This window comes from Lathyrus oleraceus, chromosome 2 (genome assembly GCF_024323335.1).
Source record: "Lathyrus oleraceus cultivar Zhongwan6 chromosome 2, CAAS_Psat_ZW6_1.0, whole genome shotgun sequence".
Classification (NCBI taxonomy): Eukaryota; Viridiplantae; Streptophyta; class Magnoliopsida; order Fabales; family Fabaceae; genus Lathyrus; species Lathyrus oleraceus.
Genome location: NC_066580.1, coordinates 195,248,323 through 195,259,417, shown reverse-complemented (window position 1 = coordinate 195,259,417; position 11,095 = coordinate 195,248,323).

Here is an 11,095-nt window from a genome sequence, read left to right as displayed (position 1 = left end):
CAAGAAAAACATCTTTGTTCTTCAAAGATTTTCACTAAGCTTTTGCTTATCAAGTGAAAAAATTTGTTCTTAAGTTTGTAATATTTGCTTTCTTAGAAGCACTCTAGATTACACATCTTGTATCTATTTTTATTTGATTTCCTCAAGTGACTCTTTGTAGTCTGTAGACTTGAGAGGACTAAGAGATTTTCTTCTCTCTTAGGGGTTGTTTGTAATCTTTCAAGATTAGTGGATTAAGTCCTTGTTGAAGGCGAAATCACCTTGGCCGGGTGGACTGGAGTAGCTTTGTGTTATAAGCGAACCAGTATAAAATCATTGTGTGATTTCATTTTGCAAAAGCGCTTATTTTTCAAACAATTCAAACCCCCCCTTTCTTGTTTTTCTCACCTTCAATTGGTATCAGAGCTCCGGCTCTGTTATTGATTTTCAAATCAAACACTTAACCGTGTAGAGAGATCCAGTGCGAGAAAAACAAATGGCCCACTCAAATGAGAAAGATTCTTACAATGCCAAACCTCCTGTTTTTGATGGAGAAAAGTTTGATTACTGGAAAGATAGAATCGAAAGTTTCTTTCTGGGTTATGATGCTGACCTCTGGGACATTGTCACAGATGGATACAAACCTCCAACCTTAAATGGAGCTGAAGTTCCCAGAAGCAAAATGTCAGAAGATCAGAAACGTGAGTTCAAAAATCATCACAAGGCCAGAACAATACTTCTAAATGCTATATCATACAACGAATACGAAAAGATCACCAACAGAGAGACGGCTAAAGATATACTTGACTCTCTGAAGATGACCCATGAAGGAAACTCCCAAGTCAAGGAGACGAAGGCTCTGGCGTTGATCCAGAAGTATGAAGCCTTCAAGATGGAAGATGACGAAGCTATAGAAGCTATGTTTTCCAGATTCCAAACTCTTATTGCAGGTCTTAAAGTGCTAGACAAGGGATATACGACTGCAGATCATGTTAAGAAGATTGTCAGAAGTCTGCCAAAGAAATGGAGACCAATGGTTACTGCTCTGAAGCTATCAAAGGATCTGAACAACATCAGCCTTGAAGAACTTGTTAGCTCTCTCAGAAGTCATGAGATAGAACTAGAGGAGGATGAGCCTCAGAAAAGGAACAAGTCAGTGGCGCTGAAGTCCAGACCTGAAAGACGGAAGTCAGACAGAACCAAGGCTCTTCAAGCAGAAACTGCAGACACTGATGACTCTGAACCTGAAGACTCTGATGATGAAGAAGAGCTGTCTCTACTAACCAGAAGAGTTAAGCAACTCTGGAAAAGAAGGAACAACAACAACTTCAGAAGATCAAGACCCAGAGGGGATAGATCAGAGTCAACTTCAAAAGGTAAACCTAATAAAGATATTACCTGTTTTGAATGTAAAGAAACAGGTCATTATAGAAATGAATGCCCCAAGCTGAAGAAAGATAACTCTAAGAAAGAAAGCTTCAAGAAAAATGCCTTCAGAACAAAGAAGGGATTAATGGCGACCTGGGACGATAGTGAATCAGGATCATCAGAATCTGACTCTGATGAACAAGCCAACGTAGCATTTATGGCTACCACATCCAGCAGCTCAGATGAAGAATCTGAAGAGGTATTTTCTGAACTTTCTAGATCTGACTTAGAATCATGTTTATCAGAAACTCTTACCTCTCTTCAGAAATTAAAACAAAAAGTTAAAAGCATTAAAGGCCTTCTTAAAGCAAAATCTGAAGAATGTAGTGAACTTGAGACAACAATTCTAGCACATGAAGATACAATCAAATCTTTAACGTTAGAAAGAGATGGAGCTAAAACAAAAAGCTTAAAATTAGAAGAAGTGTTGTCTCAAGCACCACAAACTTCAAATGAAATTATTTATAAATATGAAGAAGCCTTTCAACAATTTCTGAAGAATGGGATAAATAGGAGTATTATGGCATCCATGATTTATGGAGTAGGTCAGAATAATAAAAGGGGTATTGGGTATGATTCTGATTCTGATAAAACTTCTACCTGTAACCAAATTAAATCACCTTTTTCATACCACTATACACACACACAAGAACACAAATTTAAAAATGCTAGAAGACCCAAAGTTGTAAGAAACTCTGGGAAAACTAATCTGAAAGGACCCAAGAGATTCTGGGTACCGAAAGATAAGATTATCTATGTTGCAGATATCCTATGCAGCAAAGTTCAGACACCAGTCATGGTACCTGGACTCTGGATGCTCGCGACATATGACGGGAAGAAAGTCTATGTTCCAAAGCCTGGAACTTAAAGACGCTGGCTTTGTAGGCTTCGGAGGAGATCAGAAAGGAAGGATCAGAGGCTCCGGAACTATTGGTAATGGTACTCTTCCCTCTATATCTGATGTTCTTTATGTAGAAGGATTAATGCATAACTTGTTATCCATAAGTCAATTAAGTGATAACGGTTATGATGTAATCTTTAATCAAAAAACGTGTAAAGCCATTAATCAGAACGATGGCTCTGTCCTTTTCACAGGCAAGAGGAAAAACAACATTTATAAAATAAATCTTTCTGATTTAAAAGATCAAAATGTTAAATGTTTAATGTCAGTTCACGAAGAGCAATGGGTATGGCATAGACGCTTAGGCCACATTAGCATGAGGAAACTTTCTCAGCTAACTAAACTTGAGTTAGTCAGAGGCCTACCTAAACTGAAGTTTTCTTCAGATGCTCTGTGTGAAGCTTGTCAGAAAGGAAAGTTTTCAAAAACATCTTTTAAAAAGAAAAATGTTGTTTCTACCTCCAAGCCTCTGGAGCTTCTTCACATTGACTTATTTGGTCCTGTGAAAACAGCATCAGTCAATGGAAAGAAGTATGGACTTGTAATCGTTGATGATTACAGCCGCTGGACATGGGTAAAATTCCTAAGGCACAAGAGTGAGTCTCACTCTGTATTCACCAGTTTCTGTTCTAAAGTGCAAAAAGAATTTGACTCTAAAATTATTAGAGTCAGAAGTGATCATGGTGGAGAATTTGAAAATAAAGATTTTGAAGAATTATTTGATTCTAATGGAATATCCCATGATTTCTCCTGCCCTAGAACTCCACAACAAAATGGAGTTGTAGAGAGGAAGAATAGGACACTCCAAGAAATGGCCAGAACCATGATCAATGAGACAAATGTAGCAAAGCACTTTTGGGCAGAAGCTGTAAATACAGCGTGTTACATTCAGAATAGAATCTCTATTAGACCTATTCTGGAAAAGACTCCCTATGAACTGTGTAAGGGAAGAAAACCCAACATTTCTTATTTTCATCCTTTTGGATGCATTTGCTTTATATTAAATACTAAAGAACATCTGAACAAGTTTGATTCCAAAGCACAGAAAGGTATTATGTTAGGATACTCAGAACGCTCTAAAGGCTACAGAGTATACAACACAGAAACCAAAATTGTGGAGGAATCAATTCATGTTAGATTTGATGATAAGCTTGACCCTGAAAAGTCAAAGCTAGTTGAAAAGTTTGCAGATTTAGAGATCACTCTGGTAGAATCTGAGAAAACTCCAGAAGCAACTGTCACTCCAGACTCTGAAGAAATTAAATCTCCAGAAATTCCAAGGAAAGTCAAGAGTCGTAGCAACGTATCTGAAGATTTGATTTTGGGAAACAAAGATGAACCTGTTAGAACCAGATCTACCTTCAGAACTTCTGAAGATATTCCTCTGGGACTAGTGTCTCTGATTGAGCCTACGTCCTGTGATGAAGCTCTTCAAGATAACGATTGGGTGGCAGCTATGCAAGAAGAGTTAGATCAATTCTCCAAGAATGATGTCTGGGATCTCGTTCCTAAACCCAGAGGCACTCATGTCATTGGAACCAGATGGGTTTTCAGAAACAAACTGAACGAAAAAGGAGAAGTTGTCAGAAACAAAGCACGACTGGTAGCTCAAGGTTATAGTCAACAAGAAGGTATTGATTATAATGAAACTTTTGCTCCAGTCGCAAGGTTAGAGTCTATTCGTCTTCTTGTATCTTTTGCTATTAATCATTCTATCAAATTATACCAAATGGATGTCAAAAGTGCATTTCTAAATGGTTATATTTCAGAAGAAGTGTATGTTAATCAACCTCCTGGTTTTGAAAACTCAAATTTTCCAGAACATGTTTTCAAACTTAAGAAATCCTTATATGGACTTAAACAAGCTCCCAGAGCTTGGTATGAACGCTTAAGTAATTTTCTTCTGGAACAAAATTTTATCAGAGGGAAAGTTGATTCTACACTCTTCTGTAAAAATCATGAAAATGATCTCATGATATGCCAAATTTATGTTGATGACATTATTTTTGGTTCTGCTAATATCTCTGTTTGCCAAGAATTTTCTAAGTTAATGCAGGCAGAATTTGAAATGAGTCTAATGCAAGAACTAAAGTTCTTTCTGGGAATTCAAATCAATCAAACTCCAGAAGTCACGTACATTCATCAAAGCAAGTACATTAAAGACGTTCTGAAGAAGTTTGACATGACTGAATGCAATTCTGCAAAGACTCCCATGCATCCAACTTGCATTCTGGAGAAGGAAGAGGTAAGCAACAAGGTTTGTCAGAAGCTCTATCGAGGTATGATAGGCTCTCTTCTCTATCTGACTGCTACTCGTCCTGATATTCTCTTTAGCGTTTGTCTTTGTGCCAGATTCCAATCAGATCCTAGAGAATCTCATTTAACAGCTGTTAAGAGAATTCTTAAGTATCTGAAAGGAACTCCTAACCTGGGCCTGATGTATGAGAAAACATCAGAGTATAGGCTTTCTGGTTATTGTGATGCAGATTATGCAGGAGATAGAATAGAACGTAAAAGCACATCTGGAAATTGCCAGCTTCTGGGAAACAACTTAATCTCCTGGGCTAGCAAAAGACAGTCAACAATTGCTCTATCAACTGCAGAAGCAGAATATATCTCAGCGTCACTATGCACAACTCAGATGCTCTGGATGAAACATCAGCTAGAAGATCTACAGATATTTGAGAGTAACATTCCTATCCTTTGTGATAATACTGCTGCTATTTGTTTAAGTAAGAATCCCATTCTACATTCCAGAGCCAAACACATAGAAATAAAACATCATTTTATTAGAGACTATGTTCAGAAAGGGATAGTAACGCTGAAGTTCATTGATACAGAACATCAATGGGCAGATATCTTTACTAAGCCTCTAGCTGAAGATAGATTTCGTTTCATCTTAGAAAATCTGAGCATTAAAAATTGTCCTGAGTAAAATTTGGCTCTAAACATGTAAAATGAGAATCTGATAAAAACAAATACACTTCTGCCTCTGACTCTGATACTTCTACCAAGTTAAGAAGATATCTGAGTTAGAAATCTTCAGAAATCCTTTGGTATTCCTGAAGATCAGAAACATCAACACGTGGGGAACATGCGTCTAACCCTAGAACTTCTAGACAGCTGTCAAAAGAAATCAAAGGTCAGAACGCTTGAAATCTCCTTGAGCAGTGTGCTTACTGTTGGGATTAGACATTCATTAATGAGCTGTAATCATTTTTCCCCCAAACGTGCTATTTTGGTTTTTGTGCTAACGCTGGTATGTGTGTCGTTTTGCATGTGTTTTTACCCTTAGTATATAAACACTTTTCTCACATTTCACACACTTATCACTCTCACTCACTCTTAAACCCTAAACCCTCTCTCGAAGTTTTCTCTGCAACCTTCTCAGTTCTTCATTTTCTTCTTCAATCTTCGTCATGAATCCTCAAGAACAAGCTGTTTTTAACTTCTCCCAACAAATGGAAGCTGCTTCTAACCCCCAAACCTCAAACACTCAAACACCCATGGTTGTAGATGTTACCACGACCCCAGTTTACAAAGAACCTCACATTTTGGAACGTGAACAACACATTCATCTTTCAACTCCCTTTGAAGGTTTGGATGTACTATGTGAATCGCTGGTGGATTTTGAAAATTTGAAAAGAAATGGCGTTGATTTAACTGAAGATCTTCGCAAGCAAGGTTGGGAAACCTACTTCAACAGATTGTATGGTCCAATCTATCCTCTTCTGGTGAAAGAATTCTGGAGATGTGCAGATGCTGATGATGAGTTCATCGTTTCTTTTGTTCTGGGTGTGAAGATCATTATCACAGAAGCGTCTATTGCTTCTTTGCTGAATATGGAGAAAGCTGGAGGTAAAAGGATTTACAACATTCCTCCAAGGTCCAAGCGCATCACAGAAGTCATTAACCCCACAATCTTCAAAGCAAATGTTGAAGGAAACCCATCTAAGAACAAGGAGCTTCATCAGAACCTCCGAGTTTGGCTGAAGATTATTCTGGGAACAATCCATCATCGTCCAGCCTCCAACTCTTCAGATTATATAAATGCTGATCAGAAGTGCATCCTCTACTGTATTCAGAAGGGTATTCCAATCAACCTCCCTGTTCTTCTCTTCAGATATCTGAGGGATTCAGTCAGAGAAACAAGGAATAATATGAAGCCCAGATCCTACATCCCTCTGGGAAGATTGCTCTCTGACATCTTCATTGAGCATGGGCTGGTAGATGCTCTGGAGAAGACCAGATGTATGGATGATCTGGCAATTGACGTTGGAAAGCCTCTGAATGCCAAAAATCTGAGGAGTATGGGAATCATCAAGGACATCAGAGTCAAGCCCACTATGAATGTGACCTGGGAAGCTCTGAAGGATCAGAGGAAGATGCCTCATGGCCTTGAAAGGTTCTTCAAGAACGAACCCAGAGATGCCATTGCCATCTACCTTCAGGATCGTCTGGACGAAGGCATTGATATTTCTGATTTCCGCCTAGAAGACTGTCTGGACTCTGTAGAAGATCTGGTCAGATACAAAAGAGGCCTTTCTGAGAAGAAGATAGCTGAGGAAGCAAGGAAGGCAAAGAAAGCCAGACTTGGAGAAACCTCTGGCACCAAAGCTTCAGCACCTCTGAATGTCTCTTCTGGTAAGTCCCTTCCTCCTATTACTTCTGTACCTGTAATGGCTTCTTCTACTCCTCTCCCAACACCTCCCATATTCACTACCTCAGAAATACCACCTTCAACCATTAGAACCTCTCAACCTCCACCTGTTCTAAAAATTGCCCGTACTTTTACAACAACCTCTGACCCTAATCAACTATATCACCACAGCTCTTCCTCATCCTCTGAGTATGAGTCACCCCCTTACCTTTCCCCTTCCTCTGACCAAGAGTTCTCTGATCATGAGTCTTCTGATCAAGAACACTCTGACCCAAACTCCCCAACAATAGCTGAAATTTATGCTAAAAATTTCGCCCCACAAACTCAAACACAAACTGAAGTAACCTCTCCCCTCCGAACTTCTCTTCCACAACAAACAACCACCATCTCCTCTGAAAATCAAACTTCACTTCCACCACAAACAACCACCACACCCTCTGAAACCCAACCACCTGTGATTCAACCATCTGAACCTTATATCACTCCACCACTTATTCCCGCTGTACCTGAACCAGACTCTGATCCATTAGATGTAAACCCACTCTATGCTTCATCCCCCAGTCTTCAACCAGACCAAGATTCTGAACTTCAACCAGAAGCAGAATCTGAACCCCAGCCAGAACCAGAAACTGAACCTCAACCTCTAAATCTCAGCCCTCAAAACTCTTCACCTCTTTCACCTGAACCTGAACCTAAAATTATCATACCTACCCTTGAGGAGGCCATTATGCAGGTTGCAGAATCCTCAGTCCAGAAGATCAAGTCTCTGGCTAAAAATTCTGAAGTCAGTGATGATCCTAAATCTGTTAGGACACACTGGAACAGAGTTATTAGTTGGATGACCTCTGAGTCTTATAGGCTGAAGAGTATCTCTGAACAAGTCAGAAATGGCTACATCAGAGACTCTGAGGAAAGACTCCAAGAGAGACTGGCTAGAGAAGCTGAGGCCAAAAGATTAGAGGAAGAGAGACTGGCTAGAGAAGCTGAGGCCAAGAGATTAGAAGAAGAAAGATTGGCTAAGGAAGCAGAAGAAGAAGCTAAGAGATTGGAAGAAGAACGCCTGGCAAAGGAAGCAGAACTTCTGAGAATTCAGGAAGCTGAAGCCAAGGCTAAGGCAGATGCAGAAGCCCAAGCTGCTGCTGAAGCTGAAGCTCAGCAGGCTCTGATTCAGGGGGAGTCTTCCTCTGCGATCCCTCTGATTCTTAACACTCTGAAGGAGATCAAGCAAGATCAGCAAGAGATCAAGCAAGATCAGAGTGAGCTCCGGGCAAGGATGGACAAGCAAGACGCTCTGAATGAAAACCTCCAGAATATGTTTGCTATGCTACTACAGAGACTGCCTCCTCCTCCAAACCCTTAGGCACTTAGGATTTCTTTTGTTTGCCTAGTGTTTTTGCTTCTGTTTTTTTTTTTTTTTTTCTTTTTTAAGCTCTGATATTTCTGTTGAATCTGATGTTTTGACTTCTGCTTGCCTTTGTGCTTTTGGTTAATGAAGTGTTTTTCTCTTTTTTTTTTATGTTTTATGCCTTTTTGATTATGCCAAAAAGGGGGAGAAATTATTAAATAGCTCTGATGAAAACTATGTCTAAAACCTTAAGCATTCTGCAACAATTGTAGAAATAGTTCTGATATAAATAGCTCTGATTAAATAATAGCTCTGATTAAATAACTCTAACTTTAAAGTTAAGCATTTGCAGAAAAGTTTTCAGAAACCTAATTACTTGGAAAGCTCTGGTAAGAACTTCTGAACTCCCTAGCGCTAACTCAGGGGGAGCTTTTGTCTATCTGATCTAATATTTTTCATGTTTCATCTGATAATTTTATTTGTTTTGTCATCATCAAAAAGGGGGAGATTGTAAGAACAAAAATAGTTCTACAATAGATTCCATGATTTTGATGATAACAAAGGATGAAACCAAAAATGGCACCCTAACGAAAAGTTTCTAAGTGTGCAGGGTTCTAAAGAAAGAAGAAATAAATCTGATGATGTCATCAGATGCAAAACAAGATCAGATGCAAAATCTCAAGTATCAGAAGCATCTAAAGAGAAATCTCGTTTTAAGAAGCTCTGACTCTGGACAAAACTGCAAGTATCAGAAGCATCTGAACATGAAGTAAAGTCTAGAAGCTCTGACTCTGAACAAATGCCTTCTGTAAATTCTGAAGTTATCAGCGATTTCTGAACTCTCAAGAGATAACATCAGAAGCCAATTTCTCCAGATACACAAAGACTCTAATCAGAATTGTTAATCATGATGAAGTAACGTTTAAGCCAAGTTAAAGTTCTGCAAATGGATTTCCTCAATCAGAAAAGAGACGTTAATCTCCACTTCCAAGAGAGAAGTTACTAATTGTGGTAAGTAGTCACTTCTAAGTGAAAAAGTCTACTGCAGAAGCTATTAATGGAATGGCGTAATTACATCTCAATATCCAACAGATTCAACGCTACTTCAACTCTACTTCAACTCCTATAAATAGAGAAGAAATCTCATTCAGTAAATACGAAGAAATCACTAGCCAAAACTATACTGAAATCATATCACGCTCAAGAAAAACATCTTTGTTCTTCAAAGATTTTCACTAAGCTTTTGCTTATCAAGTGAAAAAATTTGTTCTTAAGTTTGTAATATTTGCTTTCTTAGAAGCACTCTAGATTACACATCTTGTATCTATTTTTATTTGATTTCCTCAAGTGACTCTTTGTAGTCTGTAGACTTGAGAGGACTAAGAGATTTTCTTCTCTCTTAGGGGTTGTTTGTAATCTTTCAAGATTAGTGGATTAAGTCCTTGTTGAAGGCGAAATCACCTTGGCCGGGTGGACTGGAGTAGCTTTGTGTTATAAGCGAACCAGTATAAAATCATTGTGTGATTTCATTTTGCAAAAGCGCTTATTTTTCAAACAATTCAAACCCCCCCTTTCTTGTTTTTCTCACCTTCAATTGGTATCAGAGCTCCGGCTCTGTTATTGATTTTCAAATCAAACACTTAACCGTGTAGAGAGATCCAGTGCGAGAAAAACAAATGGCCCACTCAAATGAGAAAGATTCTTACAATGCCAAACCTCCTGTTTTTGATGGAGAAAAGTTTGATTACTGGAAAGATAGAATCGAAAGTTTCTTTCTGGGTTATGATGCTGACCTCTGGGACATTGTCACAGATGGATACAAACCTCCAACCTTAAATGGAGCTGAAGTTCCCAGAAGCAAAATGTCAGAAGATCAGAAACGTGAGTTCAAAAATCATCACAAGGCCAGAACAATACTTCTAAATGCTATATCATACAACGAATACGAAAAGATCACCAACAGAGAGACGGCTAAAGATATACTTGACTCTCTGAAGATGACCCATGAAGGAAACTCCCAAGTCAAGGAGACGAAGGCTCTGGCGTTGATCCAGAAGTATGAAGCCTTCAAGATGGAAGATGACGAAGCTATAGAAGCTATGTTTTCCAGATTCCAAACTCTTATTGCAGGTCTTAAAGTGCTAGACAAGGGATATACGACTGCAGATCATGTTAAGAAGATTGTCAGAAGTCTGCCAAAGAAATGGAGACCAATGGTTACTGCTCTGAAGCTATCAAAGGATCTGAACAACATCAGCCTTGAAGAACTTGTTAGCTCTCTCAGAAGTCATGAGATAGAACTAGAGGAGGATGAGCCTCAGAAAAGGAACAAGTCAGTGGCGCTGAAGTCCAGACCTGAAAGACGGAAGTCAGACAGAACCAAGGCTCTTCAAGCAGAAACTGCAGACACTGATGACTCTGAACCTGAAGACTCTGATGATGAAGAAGAGCTGTCTCTACTAACCAGAAGAGTTAAGCAACTCTGGAAAAGAAGGAACAACAACAACTTCAGAAGATCAAGACCCAGAGGGGATAGATCAGAGTCAACTTCAAAAGGTAAACCTAATAAAGATATTACCTGTTTTGAATGTAAAGAAACAGGTCATTATAGAAATGAATGCCCCAAGCTGAAGAAAGATAACTCTAAGAAAGAAAGCTTCAAGAAAAATGCCTTCAGAACAAAGAAGGGATTAATGGCGACCTGGGACGATAGTGAATCAGGATCATCAGAATCTGACTCTGATGAACAAGCCAACGTAGCATTTATGGCTACCACATCCAG